This window comes from Panthera tigris, chromosome D2 (assembly GCF_018350195.1).
Source record: "Panthera tigris isolate Pti1 chromosome D2, P.tigris_Pti1_mat1.1, whole genome shotgun sequence".
In the NCBI taxonomy this organism is placed as follows: domain Eukaryota; kingdom Metazoa; phylum Chordata; class Mammalia; order Carnivora; family Felidae; genus Panthera; species Panthera tigris.
Genome location: NC_056670.1, coordinates 73,530,891 through 73,555,733, shown reverse-complemented (window position 1 = coordinate 73,555,733; position 24,843 = coordinate 73,530,891). Strand labels below are relative to the sequence as shown.

At 45.4% G+C, this 24,843-nt stretch overlaps 1 long non-coding RNA gene across 1 annotated transcript in view; it reads left to right on the top strand.

Annotated features, from left to right (window-relative positions):
* LOC122231833 overlaps positions 1-11,148 on the top strand; it is a 30,049-nt gene extending 18,901 nt beyond the window's left edge. Inside the window, exon 7 of the long non-coding RNA XR_006209086.1 lies at positions 11,052-11,148. This is a non-coding gene — a long non-coding RNA (uncharacterized LOC122231833). The remainder of the gene's footprint in view (positions 1-11,051) is intronic.
* The last annotated feature ends 13,695 nt before the right edge of the window (positions 11,149-24,843 follow it).

Below are 24,843 nucleotides of genomic sequence, written 5' to 3'. Positions count from 1 at the left end.
GTTCCTTAAATACAACTGAACTCATCTTATTAGGGAAAAGCAAAGAAGAATGTGTCATCTTATTAAAAATGACATGATGTATATACAGCCATATGTTTTCAAAGGGTTTCCTGTCAGTGTTAATCAAAACTCTTCCAAATTTACGAACCTACAGAGCAGCATGTCAACCATATGGGAAATATCTCCCCTTCAATATTGAGAATTTGAATTAATAATAAACATTACTGAGTGAACCTAAATGAGAAAAACATATCAATGTTGAAGCTGAGGAAAGTCGAAACTTACAAAAAAAATTCTCCCAGGTGTTAATTTTTTTTTTTTAGCATTCTGTCTAATATCTCGATCACGCTGTTCTATCTTTTTTCTCACGCTGCCTGCTCATTTACTGGACGCCGAAGTGACTGCCATCGATTTCATGGTTGCTACTAAAGTATCAGATTAACCAGTATCCCACGTTTCCCACCTTTGCTTTGTACTCTGTTGGAAAACTTGGACTTGAAAAGAAACCAGGAAGAATATCCTTCTTACTGCTTAGTACCTTAGTACCTGAAACCGTTGAGATCTTTCCTAATCTTCCTCCATGGCCTTCCCACGGCAAATTTCTAATATCTTTGCCCAGTACTCACCATCGCCCCTTCACGGTTGTAGGAGATAAGATCATTTTAGGATCTGTGTTCTTTAACTTTGGAGAAGTGTCGAACATCAGTTGGATGTGGGAGTCTGTTGGGGTCCCGTCAGGCAAGCAAATTCTTCTTAGTTGGAGGAAACAACTTTGATTCTTGCACATGGATCTGAAATGGGAACTTGCAGAAGAGTGGAGAGTGGTGGTCATAATTGGGAACAGGCTGAAAACGAGCCAGAAATGTACAGCTGTTGACCATAAACCCAGTGCAATGGGCAGGGGCTAGGAACCAGACCAGGGACAGGAAGGAGGAGTTGGTCTATCTCTATAGTACTTTTCCATCATTCAGAGGATTATTTGGACAAAGATGAAAATGAAAATGAAAATAGTGTTGATGATGTTGATGATAATGAGAGTGGCTAGTTCAAGCCAACGCAATATCAAGAAAATGCGCCAAAACTACAGTGATTTCCAGAGATGATGTGGCATACACGTGCTAAAATGACCCCCAGTGAGCCAACCCATCTGTAATCCCTTCCCAACGAGCCTGAGTAGGACCCATGATTTGCATCTAGTCCAGAGAATATAGCAGAGGTGAAGGGAATTACCAGATGTAGTTAAAACTCCTCATCACCTGATTTTGAGTTAATGGAAGGCAAGACTATCCTGGGTGGGCCTGACTTAATCAGGCAAATGCCTTAAAAGAAAGATTCTCCTCCTGGTCTTGAAGAAATCACCTGCCATGTTGTGGGAAGGTCTGGAAGGGGGATAAATGTCAAGGCACTGTGGTAGTCTGTAGGAGCTGAGAGCAGTCCTTGGAGGAGAGCTGGCAAGAGATGGGGACCTCAACCCTACAGGAGCAAGAAACTGAATTCTGCCATTAAAACATGGGCTTGGAGGAAGGCTCTGAGCTCCACAAAGGAAAACAACTCAACCAACACCTTGACTGCATTCTTTTGGCACCCTGGACACAGGACCCACATACCCGACCCATAGAAACTGTGAAATAATAAACACATGTTGCTTTAAGCCTCTAAGTTTGTGATAATTTGTTGTGTGGGAATACTTGATAATACACAAGGCAACCAAAATAAGATACATGTGAGAGATTTAGTCCAGGAAGTTGGTGATGAATTTGGGATAACACTTGAGAGAGAAACTGAGGGAGAGTTCTTCCAACAACCCCAGTTATAAATCTGGGAAAGTTGTAGGAACAGAACTCATGTCAGTTATTTTCTAAGATTACAGATGTTGATTTCACTGTTTGTTTTTTCCAGAAACTTCTACTCCTAGAGAGGCTGGTCTAATTGATTTCGGGTGGAATGTAGGCATCGGTAGTTTTCAAAGTTGCCTGGGAGATTCTACTGCGCGGTGCTGGGTGGACAGCCCCTGGCTTCTCTGTGGGAAGAAATATGCCCCCCCACCCCCCCACCCCCCCAACCCCCCCCACCCCGCCTTGCCTCCTCAGTCTGTTGTGAATAGTATTAGAAGTGTCTTAAGTAAAAGTGGGCTTTAGAAATGCTAATGTCATTGCTGAGTGAATGGGGAGAGACTGCCAGGCCTGCCAGGATAGATCTAGAAGTTTTAACCAAGTGGAAAATGGGAGTAAAGGGTGAAAGGAAGGAGCCTAGAGAAATTCTAAGAAGTCCAGGGGCTGTTGATTAAACTTGGAGGGCCGGCGCTGCTCAGACCCTTCTGGATAAAACCTGATTGCGGGTCAAGCTCTTCCCCTCCAACTTGCCTGAGTCCCATCTAAGTTGTCTGGGCATTATCTTCTTCCCTCTGGCCTCCTTATTCTGCCCAGCATGTTTTATTATTGTGGCGAATTATTTGTTCCCCGCACCCTTTCTGTCCCCTAGAAAAAATTTCCTTAAGTTGGCAGCTGGAAACCCTTCTGGCTCAGGTGAAAGGTTTCTAAAGACAAAAAAGGTCCTGAGCCGTACATAGGAAATGGTAGTGTATCAGGGTCTAGAAATACATTTGGGGATCTTCTATGAGCCCATAGGAGATTACAGGGAGCATCTTAGGCTAACTGGGTAAGTCATACATAGTACTTTGGAATAAGCCGTTGAGATGCTAGGTGAGAGGAACTATCCGTGAAGAACAAATAACCAGTCGTCCCAAAGGGCTTTGCAAGCCAGGGTCAACCAGGTTATGCTGCGGTAACAAACAGTTTTGACGTCTCCATTACTTTAAAAAAAAAAGACGGTTCTATTTCTCACTGAAACTCCATAATTATCATAGTTCGGCCACAGTGGTTGGAGGCTCTCCTCCATGTTATTCTGTCAGAGACTGGTTGATGGGACCTCTACCGTCCAGAGTTGTACTAGTAAGTGTCAGATGCAAGGGGGAGGTACCCCACATGCTGGCTCTTAAAGGCTTCTGCCTGGAAGTTGCACCTGTCCCCTCCAACTCACATCTGATTGGCCAAGATAAGTCGTAGAGCTCTCCATAACTCAAAGGGTCGGCTAAGTGCCGTCCTACCCTCTGCCCAGGAGAGGAGAATCAGGTATTTGGGGAATGTAGCCCTAATAACTCTCACAAGGATTTAGCCCAGAGTTTCCCGGAGGCCACGGACGTTTGCAGGCTCACAGGAGCCCTACAAGGGGTCCGTGAACCCACGCCGGCTAAAAGTACTGTCTACAGACCTCACAACTACTCTATATTGGACAGATGCGGTTCTTTTGAAATAGCTAAAGATGTGCTCGCACTGAATTTCAAATTACGATCAAACACAGAGTAGCTTTTCCTGTCGTCGTGTTCCTCTTCAAAGAACTTGTGTTAAAATTACAACTATGTACTATTACACCGAAGAAGGTCTCTGAGGTTCAAAACGATGCCCTCGTGTCTGGGAAGGGAGGGGACCACTGAACTGACGATTTGCCTGAGTCAGTTGCAACTGACGATGGGGGGGGACAAACATCGCATGAGTGTTGAGGGGCTTGATTGAGACAGACCTGAGGCCAACGCACCGCACAGTGAAGGACGAGACATTTCCTTGTACTATTTAGCTGTAATCGCTTGCAGTTAAATAACTAATATACCTAAATTGCTGTGGCCAGCTTGGTGGCAATTAATTTGAATTAAGAAGTTATTACTTTCTGAATGTCCACCTATAATTGATGGTTCCTGCTTGGGAGGAGCAAGGAGGGAGAACCTTTGTTCTGAAATCTTTTGAGAAATATTCTATCGTGTTATTTTCTTCCCGCTTTTGAATTCACCCTGCATCCAGTTCCTTTCACTGGTGCTGGGTGAAACGTTGTTGAAGACAGCCAGCATATTCTGAGGGGCCACGCCCCCTGCACCTGTTCTTTTCTTCTGATAAAGACTGGCCACAAAGGAACCGAGTATGAGGAGGAGAATTCTCAGTCGTTCTTTCCCCTACTTACCATTTCCTCAGTCTCTGGAATTTTCTTACACTATTGGTTATGCCATATGATATCCTGCAGAACTCCTTCACCCACGAGAATTGTCCCTGGGCTTGGACCTCGGCATCCACCTGCCTGCTGCCTGAGGACTCAAAAACGGTGGTCCTCTTTTGGAGAGCCGTTTACAGTTTCGAAAAATTCTGCCTGGGATAGAGACAGAGAAAGCTGTCCCATGAAATTGGCATCTTTGAGTGATTTCTGCATCAAAGTGAACAATTTCCCAAGTACAACTGGACATGCCACGAAGAGAAAAATAACCTGGAAAACAACTTAAGCCCCTCCGGTGCAGGTGTGTTGGCGGAAATTTCCATACGACTTTCACACGATTCCTGGTGCTGCAAGAGAAAAGTTACGGAGGGCTCTTGAATGGAGAGGAAGGATATTGAAGGATGTCTTCCCTAACAGTTTGTGGAAACCTAGTTTTTATTTCTGATCGTAAACGTGATAAAAAGTGTAAAAAGACTTGACAAATGAGGAAAATGCTAAAAAGAAAACGTTTCCTCCGTAAGCACATTCCTCAGAGATCATACCTATTAGCATCTTGTTGTGTGTTTTCCCAGCACGTTTTCTATGCATCAGAACATATATATTTTAAATTAAATTTGATTATGCTGATTTCTGTGGTTAAGATACTAGACTTATGGCTGTGGATTCCACTTTAGTTTATTATTTAAATACTCTTTTATTGTCTTATTTTATTTAAAGAATTTTTTTAACGTTTATTATTGAGACAATAATTGAGACAGAGACAGAGACAATACATTGAGACAGAGACAGAGCATGAGCATGGGAGGGGCCGAGAGACGGGGAGACACAGAAAATCCGAAGCAGACTCCATGCTCCAAGCCGTCAGCACAGAGCCCGACGCGGGGCTCGAACTCACAGACCGCGAGATCATGACCTGAGCCGAAGTCGGACGCTCAACCTACTGAGCCACCCAGGCGCCCCTCTTGTATTGGTTTTTAATGTGCTTTTATTGGACAAGGACCAAGAGTGTCCCAAACACAACAAGAATGTCCCCAAAGTGCTGGGCAGGCGGGGAGACGACAGGTGTGGGGTAGAAACTCCATTGGTATGTGATGTAGCATCTATAGCAAAATTCGAATGAAACACAGAAGAATTTTTTAGGTTCCTATTCAACTCTTGAAACTCAGACAAAATACCACCTATGTGTTTTACTATCCGCACCTTCTTTTCCCCCAAAGTCCTCCTTTACCTCGGGGGCGGGGGGTGGGGTGGGGAGTGGTAATGTTAAAAACACCCAACCCAAAAATTAGTCTATCGATTTCTTATGGAATTTTTAATATATTGTCTTATGTATATTTTAAGTTTTTAGCATTTAAAGGTGCACAACTGATACACCTTCGCTGCGTGCTATCACTTTAAAGAAATCGTGAAGATATTTTGCAAAATACAAAGGCTTTACAAATTATTTTTCTTATTTATCTGGTAAAGGACGCTGATTTGGAGGGGAAAAAATTGAATTCAGAAGATACATTGAGGATTGGGACATGGAATGACCTCTTCTGACTCGTTTAACTTTTTTGGTTGGAACTGTACTTTAAGAGTAAAATTTCTATCCTTGCTTTATTACATTTTATATTTGCTCGCTACAAACACTGTAATTTTTTGCGGGGGAAGAAAAATGATGGTATGCATGTCATAAAAGGAGAGAGTTGGATTTTTCTTAACCCAGAGACTTTATCTTTCATAAAGGTGCTATTCATTGTTACTGATTTGGGTTGCATGATACATACCTGCACCAACTATTGTTGTTTTCTCACGAAGCTGCTTTTTGCTCTTTTCCTATGTGAACTGTTTCGGCTGGTCTTTTTGCCTCCAGGACAGGGGTTCTCAATCTTAGTTCGAAGAGACCCCTGGATGTCAGGGATTCTGAGGATTTTCTCAAATAGCGCAAAACGCTGTGTGTGTGTGTGTGTGTGTGTGTGTGCGCACGAGTGCGCACGCATGGGCCTAAATACGTGTCAGATGAGCATTTATTTGGGAAGAAGATCCACACCTCTCATTACACTCTCCCCTTCTCAAACCTCTCATACGCCCCTCTTTCTGCTGAGAGAGAATAGAAGCAATCAGAAGGGCGTGTCCCCCCCTCCCCACCCCGTCTGCCAACCTGCCTGTTTAAGGGCGACTGGTCTGAAGGCTGTGGAAGAAGGAGTCCCTAATGGAGAGGATGCGGGAGATCTGTGTCCTCTGCACGAGCCGTCCCAGAGCAAGAAAGTCAAAGGAAGGTATTCGGGGGCACATCAAGCATGCAGAGGGGTGCTGAGGATGGCCGCCTGTGAGTTCCAAAGGGCACAACAGAAGCGGGAGCACTGAGGAGGGGCAGGAGGGATGACGTCAGCCAGGGCACGTACTGGATCGGCAGGGTACGGTTGTGGGAGGGGAAGGGAAACCTGGGAGGCTGGGTTCCCGTGGCAAATGAGTAAGCAGGAGAACAGGTCCCAGAGAGACTAGTCGCAAAGGTTCCAGGGCAGACAATGGTACCCAGGCTGAGATGCTGGCAAGGGAGGAGGGGCACGCAGGGGTGTGGGCTAAGGGAGGGGTGGTCTTTAAATCGGTTTTCTTTTTTTAATTAAAAATAGAGCCTCCACGGGTCGACTATGTCAAGAGAGCTAATTTCTTATCTTGAAAGACACCTTCCTAGATCACCTTTTGCATGTTATGAGATAGGGCACCTATTATTGTCCTAGTAAATTTACCGTATTGCTACCATTGAGGCACCTTTTCTTTTGTTTAAAAAAATTTTTTTTTAATCTTCATTTATTCTTGAGAGAGAGAGAGACAGGGTGTGAGCAGGGGCGGAGCATAGAGAGAGGGAGACACAGAATCCAAAGCAGGCTCCAGGCTCCGAGCTGTCAGCACAGAGCCCAACGCGGGGCTTGAACTCAGGAACCGAGAGATCATGACCTGAGCGGAAGTTGGACGCTCAACCGACTGAGCCACCCAGGCGACCCTGAGGCACTTTTTCTGTACTTCGACCCGGTTTTCAAAATTCAATAGCTCTTTTAAGACCCCATTATATTGACGGACCATAATTTCCTGGGACGTTCCCAAACACTGGGCAGTCATTTTAATTTGCTTGGCATTTTCGTGCAGCTTCTCAGGCATCAGGACCCCTCCTGCAGGGGGACCAGTGCCACCCCCCGCCCCGCCAGCAACAAGGATGTGCAGGCTTCCAGCCTCAGTCGCTCAGTTTCGGGGACTGGTCAGAACCAGGCTCAACTCTGCAGGGGAATCAGAGTGAGATGGGGGCGAAGCGTCTGGCGTCTGCTTAGGGAAACAAGTCCCGTGAGCTGAGAATTTCCCAAACACAATAAGAATGTCCCCAAAGCGCTGGGCGGTCAGGGAGAAGGCTCCCCTGGTACTTGAGGCAGCTGGGAAGGAAAGAGTGCACAGGTCGGGTACGGCCTGGGCGGCATCAGGGTGGTGCCATTTGGAACATTTTAAAAGATTACCCAAATAGCTAGAAAATGGTATCTCAAGATGAATATAATTTGCGTTTCTTTAATCACTAGAGAGAAACTACTTTCTTAAAAAAAAATTTTTTTTTATTTATTTGCTTTTGAAAGAGCAAGTGGGGCAGGGACAGAGAGAGAGAGGAGAGAGAGAATCCCAAGCAGGCTCTGCACTGTCATTGCAGGGCCCGAGGTGGGGCTCAAACCCACAAACTGTGAGAGCGTGACCTGAGCTAAAACTGACAGTCAGATGCTTAACCGACTGAGCCACCCAGGCGCTCAAGAGAGAAACTGCTTTCTGCTTTAGTTTTTCTGGATTTCCTTTGGGCTTCATGAGTATTCATTCATTATTCATCTTGGAACCCCCTGTGCCTGCAGAACGCCGGGCACTGACTGGGTGCCAGCCAAATATTTGTTGAATGGGTAGGATGGAGGTCAAGGAGACACTGGTGGACCAGGCTGAGCCCGTCCCTGCTGAGTTCCGGAGCCGTGGGTCTCTGCTTGCTGGACGTGGGGCCTAAATCCCCTTGGGCAGACGAACCTCGTCGTGTCCCAGGTTCAAATCCATCATGTCTCCGTCTCTACCCGGGTCTCTTCCTACCTGCTTCCTACAGGCTGGAGGACTGGGTGGCCCATTGGCTCCCAGCCTCTCCCTACTCTGCCAGCCTCCACTCTTTGGAGTCGTCTTTCAAACACACTGTTCCGATCCTATCACATTTCTGTTCTGAGGTCTTTCCTGATTCTCCATCACCTGAAGGAAAGAGCCTGAAATCCGTAGTTTTTCATAAAGAGCCCTTCACAAGCCATATTCGTTTCCCTTCTCTGGTTTCTTATCAAACCACCCCCCTCCCGGTTGCTCACCTGCGGTCTTGCCCCGTGCACCCCACACCCCAGCCACACGGAGGACTCCTAACACTTGAGAATGTCATGTACTTCCAGCCTTTTTGGCTTGCTTGTGCATTTCCCTCTGTGTAGAATGTTTCCACTTGCTTTGCCCAAGTAATTGATTTTATAATACCTGTGAGATACAGATAGAACACTCCTCTGAATGTTTTCTCCCTCAATTCTATTCTGGCCTCAATCCTGCAGAATCCTTGGCCCTTCATTCAAATCTACCCAATCCCTAAAACTACCACATACTGTGCACATGTTATCTGTGTGTGTGTGTGTGTGTGTGTGTGTGTCTGTCTCAGAACTCCCTTAGGGTCAAATAGGTAAACAATCCTTCTTTGCATCCCTAGAGCCTAGTTCAGTGCCAGAAACACAATCTGCGCTGAGTTTAGCATGACTTTTTGGAATTAAATGTAATCTCCCCGGGACACTATTTTACCTGTTGCAATGCTCACTGGCCTTTCTTCACCCATACGTATGTTGTCGTCTTCCACAGACCCCAAATCGAGCAAAAAGCAAATGCAAAGTCAAATCTTTCCCACATATGAGGCCCTGAATTTTATTTTCACAAAGAAGGACATTTCTGATGATTCTGTCTTTGAGTGCAGATGACCTCTCGGAAAAAAATGATGCCGTTGTGTGGCAAAAGTCAGGAAGGCTGAATGCTGTCGGAATGCTAACCAGGCTCTCCACGTTCACAGTCAGACCTGCCATCCCCACGCACAGGACGATGTTGGTTTGACCTCAGCAGAAATCAGATCTGCTCTACATGGTGATGATGATAGCAAACATATGGAATTGATTAAATGAATAAATAACCCTACTTAGTTTTGCATAAGAATATGTGGTACCCAGGTCAAAGATAATCCCTAATTTTTCTATGCATAATAGATTCCAAAGTGTAAACATCACCAGTAGCCTGAACCAAACTAGATGCTTTGAGTCAACAGTCAAAGGAGTGATTGTAAACTCGGAAATATTGACAATGTTTGTGAATATCACTTCTCTAAATTAGGTGAGAGGTCCAAAGCTGATGTGGGTGCCTAATTTATCTGACATCTCAGTCTCCAGTCTTGGTCAGCCTCAGAAATTTGATCACAGTCTTCTTCCTACTTCTCAACTGTAGATAATTCTCTAGATTTGGTCTCCTCCCTTTTAACTTCCAAATGTAGCACAAAATCAAATAAGCCACCTGAAACCAGTCATTCCCTGGTAAAATGTCTGGAGTTATTTCTCTCCTCTGAAGCCGCAGCGTTTAACATTGGGTAAGGTCTCCGGGTGATTTCTGCCAATGGAAATTTTATTTCACTCTCTCGTTTTGCAAATGTTTAAGAGGCATTCGCTCAGTAATGCTGGCCTCAGATCACTGGGGTCTCTTTCTTTGGTCTGAACCTGGCCAGACCAGGGCACCAGGACCCAGAGCCAAGGCGGCTGGTGTGTGTGTGAGGTCGAGAAGGTCTGAGCGTCAGGCCAGGGGAGGAAGGAGGCCAGGAAAGGCATAATGTCAGAAAACAGTCATAGGGCCCTTGGACAAAGGATCAACTTTAGAAGGAAGCGTGGTGACATTCAGCGTGATTCCCTATAACGGGTTGAATAGTCCTCCCCAAAAGATATGTCCAAATCCTAACACCAGCTCTCTGCAAAGGTGACCTCATTTGGAGATAGGGTCTTTGCAGGTGTAATTAAGTGAATGATCTCAAAATGAGACCATCCTGGATTGGAGTGGGCCTTAAATGCAATGACCAGCATCATGGAGGAAAGGAGAAGGAGATCAGAGACACAGAGACTCAGAAGGGAAGACTATGTGAAGACAGAGGCAAAGTGGAAATATGTTCCAACAAGCCAAGGGACATCAAGGGTTGCTGGTAGACACAAGAAGCTAAAGTGTGGAACAAATCCTGCCTCAGAGGTTCCAGAGGGAATGACCCCAACGACACCTTGATTTCAGACTTCTGGTCTCCAGGACTGTAAGAGGATAAAGTTACAGAGGTTTTGGTCATTTGTTAATGGCAGTCCTATGAAACTAACCACACGCCCTCCTGTTGCCATGTGCATACTGCACAATTCTCATGCACACAACGCTCCAAAATTCTAAGCTGTGAGAGCAAGGCCTTGGTGTTGTTCACTCCGTATCTCCAGTCCCAGGGCAGTGGCTGGCATTCAGTAAGTGCCCAATCAAGGTTGGCTCAATGAACGAATAAAATCTATTCTTCCTATCCCCCCTAAAATAGATAAAAAACCTGAGAGGTAGAGAATTGTAGGGTAGGTCCTTTCCTAAAGACTCTAATAATATAAATGTTTAGGACTGACCACCTTGAATGTAAGAATCAGCATTTAGAGAAGGTTGAGTAAACTTTTATTATCTATATGTCAATAATTAAAGAGGGGCACTTGGGCGGCTCAGTTGGTTAAGCGACCAACTCTTGATTTCGGCTCAGGTCATGATCCCAGCATCACGGGATTGAGCCCCATGTTGGGCTCAAGGCTGAGTGTGGAGCCTGCTTGAGATTCTCTCTCTCCCACTCTGCCCCTTTCTCCCACTTGTGCTCTGTCTCTCTCTCTCTTAAAATAAATAAAGTGAAAAAAATTTAAAAATTAATGACAGAAAAACTATCCTGTTGTATTTCCTCTCAGGTACAATGTCGGGGGTGAATAGGATATGTTCATGATTCACCTGGGATGAGACATTGATTCATCGAATCAACAAATATTTTAAATATTTCTGAAGCACCATCACAGAGGTAAGCATTTTGCTCACAGTAAGGATCCAAGGCTACGACAAATAGGGATTACGAAACAGCCTAACAGAAGAAACCACAGTTAATCAAATAATGCACTGTATATCATTAATGCAGCATATAATCATTGCAAACCAAGTAAATGCAGTGATAGGGAAGTTCAGAGTGCTGTTCACAGGTAACTTGATCAGTGTATGTTCTTGCAATCCACCTGTAAGGTCCCTGGGGCGGGGACCAACTCTCTTTTTGCTCACCTCTATTTTCCTAGCACCTATCTCAGTTCATAGTCCAGATATGTTGTATTAAAGAAGAAATAAAAGGGGGGCACCCGGGTAGCTCAGTCGGTTAAGTGTCCAACTCTTGATTTTGGCTCAGGTTTATGATCTCACGGTTTGTGGATTCAAGCCCCGCATTGGGCTCTGTGCTGCCAGCCTGGGATTCTCACTCTCTCTTCTTTTCTCTCCCTCTCTCTCTCTCTCTCTCTCTCTCTCTCAATAAACTTAATAATAAATAAACTTGAAAAAAAAGAAGGAGAAACAAGATATATTGTTCTATCATCTAGAATCCCAGTGAAAGTACTTCCTCCCGCGCATCCTGGCCCTTTCTAACGCGTTTTCACTATAGGGAGAGAAATGCATCCTTCTACTAAAATCAGAGGTAATGAAGAAGCCAGTATCCCCAGCAATCGAAAATCAATATGAAGCCAGACAAAGTCCATTCGCAAGGACATGGAAAACTTCGTGCAGTAAAAAGAAACTTCCTTCAGGGAACCGCCAGCATCCTGCCAGACCATCTGCTTTGGCGGCTTCAGGCACCTGTTAAAACATGTGGCAACTGCACAGAGTCTGTGTCTACAGTCACAACCACTGCGAGCTGGATGGCGTCTGCCAGCCAAAAGAAAAAAAGTCACCAAGGCAAAGGTTTGAGTAGCCACAGTTTAAATTTTTTTTTTTAAAGTTTATTTATTTTTGAGAGAGACAGAGACAGAATGTGAGTGGGTTAGGGGCAGAGAGAGAGGGAGACCCAGAATCTGAAGCAGGCTCCAGGCTCTGAGCCATCAGTACAGAGCCCGACGCGGGGCTCGAACCCATGAACCATGAGATCATGACCCGAGCTGAAGTCTGGCTCTTAACTGACGGAGCCACCCAGGCGCCAGGAGTAGCCGCAGTTTGAAAAATGTTTATTATTCCTGACTTTGGTGACATCATTCAAAAAGTTTATGTGGGTAGTTGTCAGTCGACTGATACCCTCACGAAGCACTATTAAATGTACAATACAGCGCTCGGCCCTGGGGAAAGCACCGGATGGAAGCCGAGACTTCTGTCCTCAAGGTTGCTGCTAACTGGGTAAGGAGACAAGCCTCTAGGACACATGGGCATCTTTGCGAACAGTATCCATGCTTCCTTCTCCTTCTGAGAAGTCACTTCTCCCCTGCCCTTCAGTCCTTGTGCTTCTGGGAGATTTTGCCTCCGCCCCTACCCAAGGTGTGAACCCAAGTCAATCCACTCCCCGCACTGTCCTATCCATGGGCTGTGAGACCTTGACCGGAAGCATGGTACCGGGATCTTCCTGTCTCCTACTGCATTAGAAGCCGGAAGAACAGAGTCCTGGGAGCTGCTGGCGGTCACCTCATGCCCGGGTGAGGCCACAGAATGAATTCCACACTGAAGACACGGAACTGAGAAATGGAGAGAGGAAAACTGGATTTCAGGCACGGCATTTGAACCCTGGACCAAGACTTGCCTGAGACGAATAATTCTCCTGGACTCTGTTCAGTTACAAGGTACAACTTTTTTTTTTTTTTTTTTTTTTTTTCGCCCAAGTCAGTTTGGTTTGCGTTTTTTGCCACTTGCAACCCAAAGAATCGTAACGGACGTGGAGACACTGTCTATAGAGAGGGTGTTAGCAATAAATGCTGAAAGTCAGGAGAGCGGCCATTAGGGGCGGTGGGTGGAGTCACAGTGGGGGCAGGAAGAGAATGTCTGGGCTCCGTGGCCCGTGCCCCTGACTGGCACAGGGTGCCTTTGGGGCATCTTGAAGGGGCAAAGGTGGGAAGCAATATGAAGTAGGCTGATGCCAGTTCATTGAGAGGCTGGAGAATGAGTTTGGAATCTAACCTGCGGGTCCCTGAATCTTCTGGGCTGAGTAATGACCTGATGAGGAGGAAACTGATCCTCAAGGATCACCAGTTTCGTCGTCAGCTCTCCACACCATTAGGGAAGGTCTGGTCAGCTTGAAAGGCAACCTAATGCTTTGTTTGCTCAACCGTCCTTTGTGCAGGCTTTTAGCACGTTACAGGAGACTTTCGGTTGTGCTGTTCTCTGTGGTGGCAGGACGGCAAACACAACAAGGGGGCCTCATCCTGCCCACGGGGACGAAGAGCCAGGAGAATGTACTAGGAGCACCCAAGAAAGATGGCGGGTGGCCTGTCCATAACCGAATAACCATCTAGGCTGCTTTGGGGGACGTAAGGCCTGATCGTCAACCGCTATGCTGACTCTGGATAAACCTCCGCCTCAAACGTGCGTCTAAGACCAGATGGCCTTCTTTGTTTCTTTTTTGTAGCAACCGGGGGAGCTACCCAGCTCAGAGTCTCAAGTCTAATAATTAAAGAATCCTTAAACAAGAGCTTCTCAGCGCCGCTTTCCCAGAAGAACACAGAGGGTGTACAGGAGGCATCTGACGTGGCTCAAACACATTCGACTGAAACCAGGCCTGCAACTTGTCTCTAGAATATTCCTAAGTGAATCTACAATCACTGCAGAGTCCTGCTTATGAATTGGGGGCAGAAGTGGGAAAATCAAAAGGAATGTTTGTATTCTCTTTTGGTAGCTATGCAGACTCTCTGACTCCAGCATTGGGGCAATTATCTTTCCACGGCAATTCATTCCTAAGTTATAAAACGTATGAGCAAACAGTTCCTTTTCTACATAGCTTTCTTTGTAATACGCCATTACAAATAGTGAGAAAAAGGCCTCGTTGAGGACAAAATTCCAAACGAGGAGGAAATTCTTTCAGAGGGACCGACAGAAATTTTGGAGGGTTTTCAGGATAACATGAGCCTCGCAGCGGTATTATTGTGCAAACACGCCAGAACATCTGTTACGTGAAGTATAACAACAGCAAAACCAGAATCCATCTCTGGTGAAGAAGGAAGCTCGAAATAGATGATCGAGGGGCTTCCGCCCTCTCTAACGGGAAATTGGCAGAAGCTTCGCAGTGGGAACGGGGTGGGGCACAAGCAATGATATACGAAGGCGGTGATGCCAACCTCCAGCTCGGCTAGCCCGGTCCTCTCATGCCTGGCATATTTGTGCAACCAGTCCTAAGTCACGCCAGCCAGCTCACAGGGAAACCAGCTGTCAGTCACATACAGGTTTGGTCTTTCTTGTTTTCTTCATTGTTTTCAACGCAAGCGTTCTTCTATTAATAAGAAAAGTGTGATCTGACCGGTGACAAAAAAAAAAAAAAAAGCCATACGCACATTGTCAAGTCTGTTTCCTTCCATTCATTTTCATGCATAGCCATTGGAGGTGAAGAGACTTTAGTCTAATCTGGCTAGCTATTAAGAAATAAACAGACGAAATGCTAAAATCATAGCAGGTGTTCAAAATCCAGATTGGCTCAATCTGACTTACAAAGTTTTTGAATGATTTTCTAAATACAGCTGATCCAGACAAACCCCCACATCCTTGGGAAAGAAAATGCTCCTATTCTGGTTGAACCTGAGAAATCTAAGCAGCATGTAGTACATTTAGAATTTTTGTGCAGATGTAAAAGTTTGCATGTCTAAATTGGACGCAACAGTAATAGCCTGAGGTAATCTTTACATCTTAAAGCCAGAAGCTTCCTAAATAATTGGTTAATGAGCACTGAGCATCTCCAAGTCAACCATGATGATGCGATGGTTTGCGTCTTTTAAGGTAAAGAGTCTGTCCCTTTTGGAACAGAGTGGCTGAAATCTAAAAATTTAGTAAATCCAAATAAGAGGAGATCTCCGAAGAAATTTGTCACACATTATATAAAAGAGGAGTCATAATGGGTTCTGTGCGCTTGGCCTAGAATGTTCCAATGATCTAACCCCTGCTGACTTCTCCAAAGTCATTTCAAGTCCCTGATGCCTGGCTCACCACCCTTGAGGCACAATGACCTTCTATTAGTTTCCTTCAAGCGTCAATTTTTCCTGCAGCTCCCTCTGTCTGGAATGTTCCTTCTCACGTGGCTAGATTTTCTCACTGGATTTCGGATTGTCGTCTCTTTCAGTGGACCTCTGTTGTGTATGCCTTCTGAGCATCTCTCCCCACATTTTTTGGTAGCAAAACACAGATTTTCCTTTGGGGGAATCAATCTGTCCTTCCCTCGGCCAATGAGATTTTAGAGAAAGAGCCTGAACCTTTTCTAGGAAGTTTCAAGGCATGTAATTTAGCTCTGGCCACAGAGGCTGGTTCTGGGATTGACATGTGACTTACGACAGGCCAATGCGGGCCAGCCTCTGAAGTCTTTCTGGAACCGATGAGAAAGAGATACTTTCTTTCCACCGGATCAGCTAAACTGATAGGATGTGACCTTGGAGTTGGGTTGCAATGGCTGTCTTTCACAGCACAGGGAGAGACTGGGTGGTGTTGGGGGGTGGGGGTGATACTAGAGAGGAAGGGGGAGGCAAGAAATAGAAAGCAGAGAAGTAGGTCTCTCCCAGTGACATTGATTAAGCTCTCAAGTACAGTTATGCCTTTTTTTTCCCCTCCTTCCTTCCTTTCCCTCCTTCCTCCCTCATTCATTCTCTTCCTTCCTTCCTTCCTTCCTTCCTTCTTTCCTTCCTTTCTTTTTCTTTCTTTCTTTCTTTCTTTCTTTCTTTCTTTCTTTCTTTCTTTCTTTCTTTCTTTCTCTTTCTTCCTCCCTCCCTCCCTCCCTCTCTCCCTCTCTCTCTTTCTTTCTTTCCTTTAACTGGTTTGAGTCAGTTTGGGCACTTACAAGCCAAAGAATATGGACTGATGGGCTTCCTCAAAGAGGACACCTCTGCCCACAGGATCTAGAACTTGCCCCTTTCTCATCATTCTCGTGGCACACTGGGTTTTTAAAAATAGCTCAAATCACAATTTGCAATTATTTTGTGGTTCGCATGCTTATGGCCTATCTCCTTCTATAAGGTATATGCTGCAGGAGATCCGAAATGCTAAGGACACAGGGTAGCGGTCAGATCTGAGCTTTGTGCTAAAAAACGAGTACAAAAGCCATGAGTGTTAAAAGTCAGGCATGGCTGAGTAGTAAGAGAAACACTTGGGTATCTTAGATGTCTGTATCTGCTGCTTCTATAGCAGAAGACACGTAACTTGTTAGTAACCGAAGTGTTTATCATGGGAGCAGTTCATGGATTCCACACCAGTTTGGGATTCCAAGCCTTGTGGAGCAAGGAGCCTCGGATGGGTGGTGGGTGAATGGCTTCAGTGGTGGTGGCTGTACTGGATAGTCCATGAGACGAGCCTTAGAAGCTGGGGTCTAAAGAAGTGTCCACTGAACTGCGAGCTTTATTGAGTTTGGTGTTTAGTTAGGTCACCGGGTGAGTCAGGAAGCAGGGAGGATCTCATGGAAATGGCCATGAGTTTCCCATGTCATCAACTTGGGGATATTTAAGGGAGAGGTGAGATTTCAGAGATTGTGTAAGGCTGCGGGGAGCTCTGGCAGGGCGTGGAGGTCTGACAGGGTGCTGGGTGAGGCTGGGGGATTTCAGGGCCACAACACTATGTCAGAGGGGGTAGGGAATTTGCCTGACACTGCCCTCTCTCCTCCCTACCACCCCTACGTGGGATGGATGGAAGAACTGAGTAATCTCACCTCCGTCTTTCTGGCTGATGTTTCAGTTCAGGATTCTAACCCTTTAGTACATATCAGAATAACCTGGGGATGGGGCCAGCTTCCTCTTAGGAGGACTCTCTAGTTTAATGCTCTGCTGTTGATGTCTTAAAATTCTTTTACATCTTTGGTTAGGTTTATTCCTAGGTAGCTGATGATTCTTCGTGCAGTTGTGAATGGATTCAGTTTCTTTATTCGTCTTTCTGTTGCTTCATTGTTAGTGTGTAAGAATGCAACTGATTTCTAAACCACACTGAGATACCACCTCACGCCAGTCAGAGTGGGTAAAATGAACAAACTCGGAGACTCTAGGTGCCGGAGAGGATGTGGAGAAGCGGGAACCCTCTTGCACTGTTGGTGGGAAGGCAAACTGGTGCAGACGCTCTGGAAAACAGCGTGGAGGTTCCTCAAAAAGTTAAAAATAGAGCTACCCTATGACCCAGCAACAGCACTGCTAGGAATTCACCCAAGGGATACAGGAGTGCTGATGCCTAGGGGCACTTGTACCCCAATGTTTATAGCAGCACTTTCAACAATAGCCAAATTATGCAAAGAGCCTAAATGTCCATCAAATGATGAATGGATAAAAAAGTCGTGGTTTATATATACAATGGAATACTACTTGGATACAATGGAATAATACTATGTATAACACTATGTATAATGTATACTATGTATAATACAATGGAATAATACTATGAGAAAGAATGAAATCTGGCCTTTTGTAGCAACGTGGATGGAACTGGAGAGTGTTATGCTCAGTGAAATAAGCCATACAGAGAAAGACAGATACCATATGTCTTCACTCGTATGTGGATCCTGAGAAACTTAACAGAAGACCATGGGGGGAGAGGGAGGAAAAAAAAAAGTTAGAGAGGGAGGCAAACCATAAGAGACTCTTGAATACTGAGAATAAACTGAGGTTGATGGGGGGTGGGAGGGAGAGAAGGGTGGGTAATGGGCATTGAGGAGGGCACCTGTTGGGATGAGCACTGGGTATTTTATGGAAACCAATTTGACAATAAATTTCATATTAAAAAATAAAAAATAAAGCAAATGTAGATGAGTTAAAAAAATCTTAATAATGTTTTAACAAGGGCTCCAAATTCTCATTTTGTCCTGGGCCTCATAAATTATGTAATTGGTCCTGCCTGGGAGATTTTGTAAATGCAGATCTCCAGGCGTGATTCCAAAGGTCTTTGTGGTCCTCAGAAAGTCATTTCTAGCCCATAACACCCACGTGATTCCTTTGCCCACCATCTTTGGGATGATATTTGCACTGATGCTAATGATAGATCCACTTAGCACACGCAGGGAGTTCAAAGAAGCTTCCCTAAGAATAGCTGAGGTCTGAGAGCGTAGAAAGGTCAGGCCCCACCATTTCTGATAAATGAAAGAGAACCTTGTTCCCACTTGCCCTGGACACAACTTCTTTCTGTCTTAGCTCTGTCCTTTCTCCAAAGATCACTGCAGTGCCCAAAATCCTTGCATGCCTCTATTTTTAAGAGGTCCCCTCCAGAGAAATTCAGGAATGACAGGATCACTGTCGCCCATTGACCAAAAAGGAGAAGAGTTCAAAGGTGCCTAAATCTGTGAACTAGAAGAATCTCGTGGTGACTAGCAGCAATGGCTAATATAAAGGAGCAGCCCTTTTAGGGCTTTCCTTAGCTGGCTTCACCCATCATGGCCCCAGACATCATTAATCAATCACATCACTTGTTTCCACTGAGCCCCTGGGTGGCCCCAGATCCCCTCCCAACCCAGGGAGCCCCCACCAGACTTGACGATGCAGGTGAGAACTATTCCCCAGTCCGTCAACTGGAACAGGGAATGAGGGTAAAAGAGTTACTTTTTTTCGGTTAAGGTAGAACCGTTAAAAGGATCACTCCTTTTGAGGATAAATTTGCTTACCAGCTGCCTGTGTTGAAAATGAACAGAAACCCAACCCTTCCAGGGGAATGATATTATCACTGACCCTCCTTCCCTTGGGGTAGTTAAAACTCTGGGGCCCTCGAAGTAACTTGACCACCTTTGGTAGGAAACGTGCTGGGTAATTTTTATGAACATGCTTAGTTTAACCAATGGTATGGGGTTCCCTTGGAGTTTGGACGTTGAGGTGGCAGGGGGTGGGGGGGACTTCTCCATTTAGCTACTTTTATTAACAAACTATGCTTCCGAAGTCGCATTCTTAAACAGAGGTAGTAGCTACGCCGTTACCTCTGAGATCAGGATCGCATCGAGACACGACAACACATCTTGAGAACTCTCTCACCAAACTGACATTCCTCTGAACTTAGCTTTTAGTTCAAAAATGTCACACATACTAAAACTCACTTGAAAGTATATTAAATTCCAAGACCCTGCTGTTGGTTAGAGAGGCCAGCCGATTCTGGGATCCAGAGCTCTGGTTCCAACCACGGCGTTATTGAGCACTTCATCAGGGCACGAGTGATTTCTCTCAAACACAAGCTTATTTGGCCACTTCTTAAAATATGTCGGGGAGTGAGGGGGACGGTGAGGTGGTGGCAAGGCCCGCAGTCAATCCAGCCTGCGCAGAGGCGTCCTTGGAGCCTTCCAGATCCTACAGTGATGGTGTGTGAAATGGAAAAACAACCCCTCGAAACAAGCAAACAACAACAAAAATCCCTTCGCCATTTTCTATAATGTCCTGTGTATTTCTCTAACGTTCTGAGCATTATAAGGTCTTATACCGGGATGTGTGTTGTATTAGGAGCAAAGCCAGAGAGGGAAGGTCACGGGGGACAAAGACACGTGAGCCACATTTAGCAAATTTCAGGCAGGAAACTTCTCAAGGTGTGAAATCCCTCACCTCGACGCAGTTTAACTGTAGTAGAAAGAGTAGACATTTACTCCATCAGCTGCACCAAAAACCTGTGTGCTCTATATACACATGCAATTGGATAGAGGAAGGCCTGGAAGGAAACACAGCTCCCAGCCCCATCAAGCACACAAATACGGAGGCGGCCATCTTGGCAGGGCGGCCTGGGTTAGGAAGGATGCCTCAAGAGGGCTTTGGTCTTTCTTGTTCACATTTCCGTCTTTCTCAAGGCAAATGGACTCGGGTACAAGCTGCGAAATTAAAAATTCCCCTCAGAAAATATTTTCTAGGATCTTCAGACGGACATTTTAGGTCTAAACCTGCCATCTACCCAGCATCATGCTGGCTTTTATGGAAAATACAAACAGTGGTAGTGCCTACAAGTGACAACACAGGACAAAGAGCGGAGCCACTGTGGTAGGGCTGGATGTCATGGAGGCAGCTTGAAAACCAAGCCGGGACACCTGGGGGGCTCAGTCGGTTAAATGTCCAATTTCAGCTCAGGTCACGATCTCATGGTTCATGAGTTATAGCCCCACATGAGGATCTTTGTTATCAGTACAGAGCCCACTTCGGATGCTTTGTCCCCCTCTCTCTCTGCCCCTTTCCTGCTGGTTCTCTCTCTCTCTCTCTCTCTCTCTCTCTCTCTCTCTCTCTCTCAATAAATAAATAACTTAAAAAAATAATAAAGAAAGAAAACCAAGCAGACATTTTAGTTCCAGCCACTTAAACTGTGTGGGTTCCCAGTGGAGGAGACAGGAATAGCCCAATGGAGGTGGTATGTGGGATTAGGGACTCTAAAAGTAGCTATAGGCAGCAGCTGGAATCAGAGAACCCACCCCTGTTAAGGCAGCAGGACAGAGGTGAGAGAGAGAGGGACTGAGGGAGACGTATGTTCAAGGAGCTGTCTGGGTGTGGACTCAGAGATGATATCCTGGTTTTAACTCGAGGAAACCTGGCAATGCCACCTCCACCACCAGGTCAGTAAGGGGAACATCTGGGAGATGCAGGGGAAGGGAAGCCAATGAGAAAACCAGAAGGAGCCTCTAGGAAGCCAGGAGAAGATTGAGACAGGAGACAGGAGACTCTCGCAGGCAGGAGTCACGGAAGGGGGGATTTTCAAGGGTGTGCATCAGCGATGTTCTCCCGAGAGACCACGGGGAAAAGACAAAAGGGGTTTTCATCTTCAAGTGCGAGGGTCTAAACTCATGCTGCCAGGTGCCTGGTACCATAGCTCCGAACAAGGAATGCCAGTACCGAGTTCATTTGCCTCTCTGTCAATTTCCCACAGCTTCGTGGGTCAATTCCTCAAAATTAAGGTGGGTCTAACCTTCTCAGAAGTTAGTAGAACTTCCTGCTACAGCCATGTTTCCGTCTGTCAGGAGAGTCCGCTGTCAATTGGTTGGGAGTGGATGGGAATACACTCATGCGTGCACACACACACACACACACACGTCCTAACAAACATTGTGCAGGTTAATCACAGATAGCCATAAAAATGGACACATTTTCCTCCCCACAAAGTACTAATACGGTACATATCTGGTATTCGTTTAAAATGTTCTCACACGTCTTCGTTAAGATGCCATTTCCAGTTAGGAAGAGGAAGTAAGGGAAATAGGGCAAAAGCCAGATAAAGGCAATTTCTGCATGATCCTTGGACAATTGAGATATCGGAGAGCTTCTTCAGATATTTCACCCTTGTGACATCAGTTGAGCTCTTTGCTCAAACTGCCGTGTCTGCTGGCTCTGTCTATACTTAAGAGACGTAAGTATTTACCAGTATTGTTATTGGGTCATTCGAATGATTGGCTTTTGCAGCAGTATGCCGTTTGGGGCAGAGTCCTGGGTAAAGCTGTCACTCCAGTGAAACTGGGAATAACCAGGTGACAAGGCAGATTAACACCTCTCCCATTTAGCCATCACTGCATTTAACGCAAAGCTTACAGTGATTTTGAAGGTCCACATGTTTGTGTGAGAACGTATGCGTGCACTTAAGGGTAAAATATTAGGGGCGCCTGGGTGGCTCGGTCGCTTAAGCATCCGACTTCAACTGAGGTCATGATCTCATCAGCTGAGGTTCACGAGTTCAAGCCCCGCATCAGGCTCTGTGCTGACGGCTCAGAGCCTGGAGCCTGCTTCGGATTCTGTGTGTCCCTCTCTCGCTGCCCCTCCCCTACTTGTGCTCTGTGTGTGTGTGTGTGTGTGTGTGTGTGTGAAAAATAAGTAAAATGTAAAAAAAATATTTTAAGGTAAAATATTAATAAAGCAATAATAATAATAATAATATGAAATAATAGAAAAGTCACATGGCATAATAAAAAGAGGTGACGTCTCTTCAGTACCTTCTATGTGCCAGGTGCTGTATGAGATATTTTATATCCATTATCTCATTTTGTCTCACAGCTGTTTGAAGGTAGATGCTGTCTCCCCCCCCCCCCTTTCCATAGATGAGTCAACAAAGACTCAGAATGGTTGACTGGCCCAAGATCACCCAGCTAGTGTCACAGGGCAATTTGGGCACCAAAAATCATGTTCCTTCTATTCCATCTTCCTAGCCCTCTCCACCGTAGAGGAATTTCCCAGGCACCAATGGGCTTTTTACTCCCTGCATTTGATTGTCTAACATTTCCAAATGTGTTTCCAGTGGGAACATCCCAAGAACACACATGTGTGCCTTGATCAATAGTTTTGGACCACACTCCCCAGAGTTTGTTCAGCAAGGCGCCTTCCCCATTGAAATGTTCTTAATTTGGGGCTGACTGGAGAGCCTAAGTCATCATCAGGTCGGGAAGGCTTATAGATATTCTGTCCTCACACCTGTTCACAGATGCGCTTCGTCCTTCAGCCCCTTCCATAAGCCTAGAGAGGCCATCTCCACCAACAGTGCCCACCTCATTCTGCTTACTCCAGAAGAAATCGAACATACCCATTTCCAGTTGCTGTCAATTTTCCTAGACCTGAGCATATTTGTAAAAGCACATAGCACCATACAGATGGCCCACAAACAAGGAAAATCTCTGTCCTTTATGGCATTTGCTTAGTGATCAAAGATTCCTAACTAGACCTTTCTTCCGACATTGATTGTTTGCCTGGAATGTGCAAATCTTCCCTCTTGCCGGGCCAGTCTTGAATATATTTACAAGGATATTGATGCTCATTACTTCAGTTAAATATAGATTATGAATAATGACAAATACTTCCATTCAAAGATTTTGATCATTTTCAGATTATACTTCATACCAGGACTTAACCTCAGTCGACTTCCTACAACTTTCGAGTATATGTTCTCACACACTCCAAGTTTCATAAAAATGTACTAAATAACCTTAAAGCCCTTTATGAATAATTATGAGTTTTTAAGTTTTTGTGAATCTGCATATTAATTCTGTCCCATAAATAAAACATGAAGCGAAAATCCAGTGTGTTGAGTATCAGGGGGATAGCAGAAGAGAAGGAAAGATAATTATCAGTTTAATGTGGGAACATACTTAACCTAAAAGATTACCTCCAAACTTGGTGACATCCTAAGTATATATAATATACGAGGATGTTTTCATTTTAATAAAAGGGGAAAGAGATTTATGTTGAGTCTCTGTCATTTTCACAACTCTCTCGGCTGCCCGTGGTTGAAAAAGCAGTTGTCAGAATTTTTATTTGCTACAGATTAGTCCTCACGTATTTAGCTTCCTTTTCCCCCAAGCACTGTGTGCTTTGATGTCATATAATTCACACTTCCCTATTTGGTGTGTATCATTTGGTGATCCATCCACTTGTTCTGGAAGTTCCTGGGGGAGAGGAGAGGGCAGCACATGAACAGCGGCAGCCATGATGGGGATCCATTGAGTATCGCTTCTAGAGGAAGGTGATCCCGGATGCCATGTTTATGTCTTTAGCCGGTTTGCAAAATAAGAGAGACAAGGGATGCCAAATACAAGTCTCCGTGGGTACTCTGTGCTTCTCTCATCACTAAAATTGCTCCTTTAAAACGGACTCAAATGTTGTCACGTGCCTCCCAAGTCCATCATGTTTCCAGGTGTCATCTGTGAAGGGCTCAAAGCCGTCTACAATTTGCCACCCACACCTGCCTCTGTGCTTAATCCTGGCTTAGTCGCCAAACTCAGACTGTCACCCGAGGTGGCTTCTGTCTCAGGACTCCAAGCTGCCTTCCCCAGGATGTGTGATCACCCGCGGTATGTGTAGTGGAAACGGAGTTTGTACAAAGCATTCTGCTGCCCAGTGGGTTGAAAACAGTGCCAAAGACTTTTTAAAGCTTTCAAGAGGTGTACCCAAGTAACGATAATGCTACTATGGACCCCCTAGAGAATGTTCATAGCAATTTCTACTGAAAATGTCATTTTTCCCTCACTTCTTGATTCCCACAGAGCTGTGTGGGGCAGATGCCAGAAAGGCCTTATTGTAGATGGGGACAATGAGACAGACTTTCCCAAAGCCATAGAATTTGATCGAGTTACAAGGGCCTCCAATGACCACACAAAGGTGTGCAATTACCACTTTACCATGAGCAACCTTTCTTTTCTCTTTCATTTTTTTTTCTCTCTTCCCCTTCTATTTTTTCTGTCCTACCTGCCCAATTATAAGGAGTTGGAGTGCACACACGTTTATGGAAAGAATAGTTTAAAATAATACACATCCCAATGACTCCTTTTCACCAACTCTGCCTGCTCCTAGCAGTGAAACATGCTCTCTGTTCATTTGCCCAACTAATGTAGAACCAATACCCTCAGGAAAGTTCCTGAGGGAAGAAGCCAACAGAATAGTGATTTACTGTTAAAGTTCACCAAAATAGGGGCGCCTGGGTGGCTCAGTCGGTTAAGCATCCGACTTTGGCTCAGGTCATGATCTCGCGGTCTGTGGGTTCAAGCCCCACGTGAGGCTCTGTGCTGACAGCTCAGAGCCTGGAGCCTGCTTCCGATGCTGTGTCTTCCTCTCTCTCTTTCTCTGCCCCTCCCCTGCTTATGCTCTCGTTCTCGCTCTC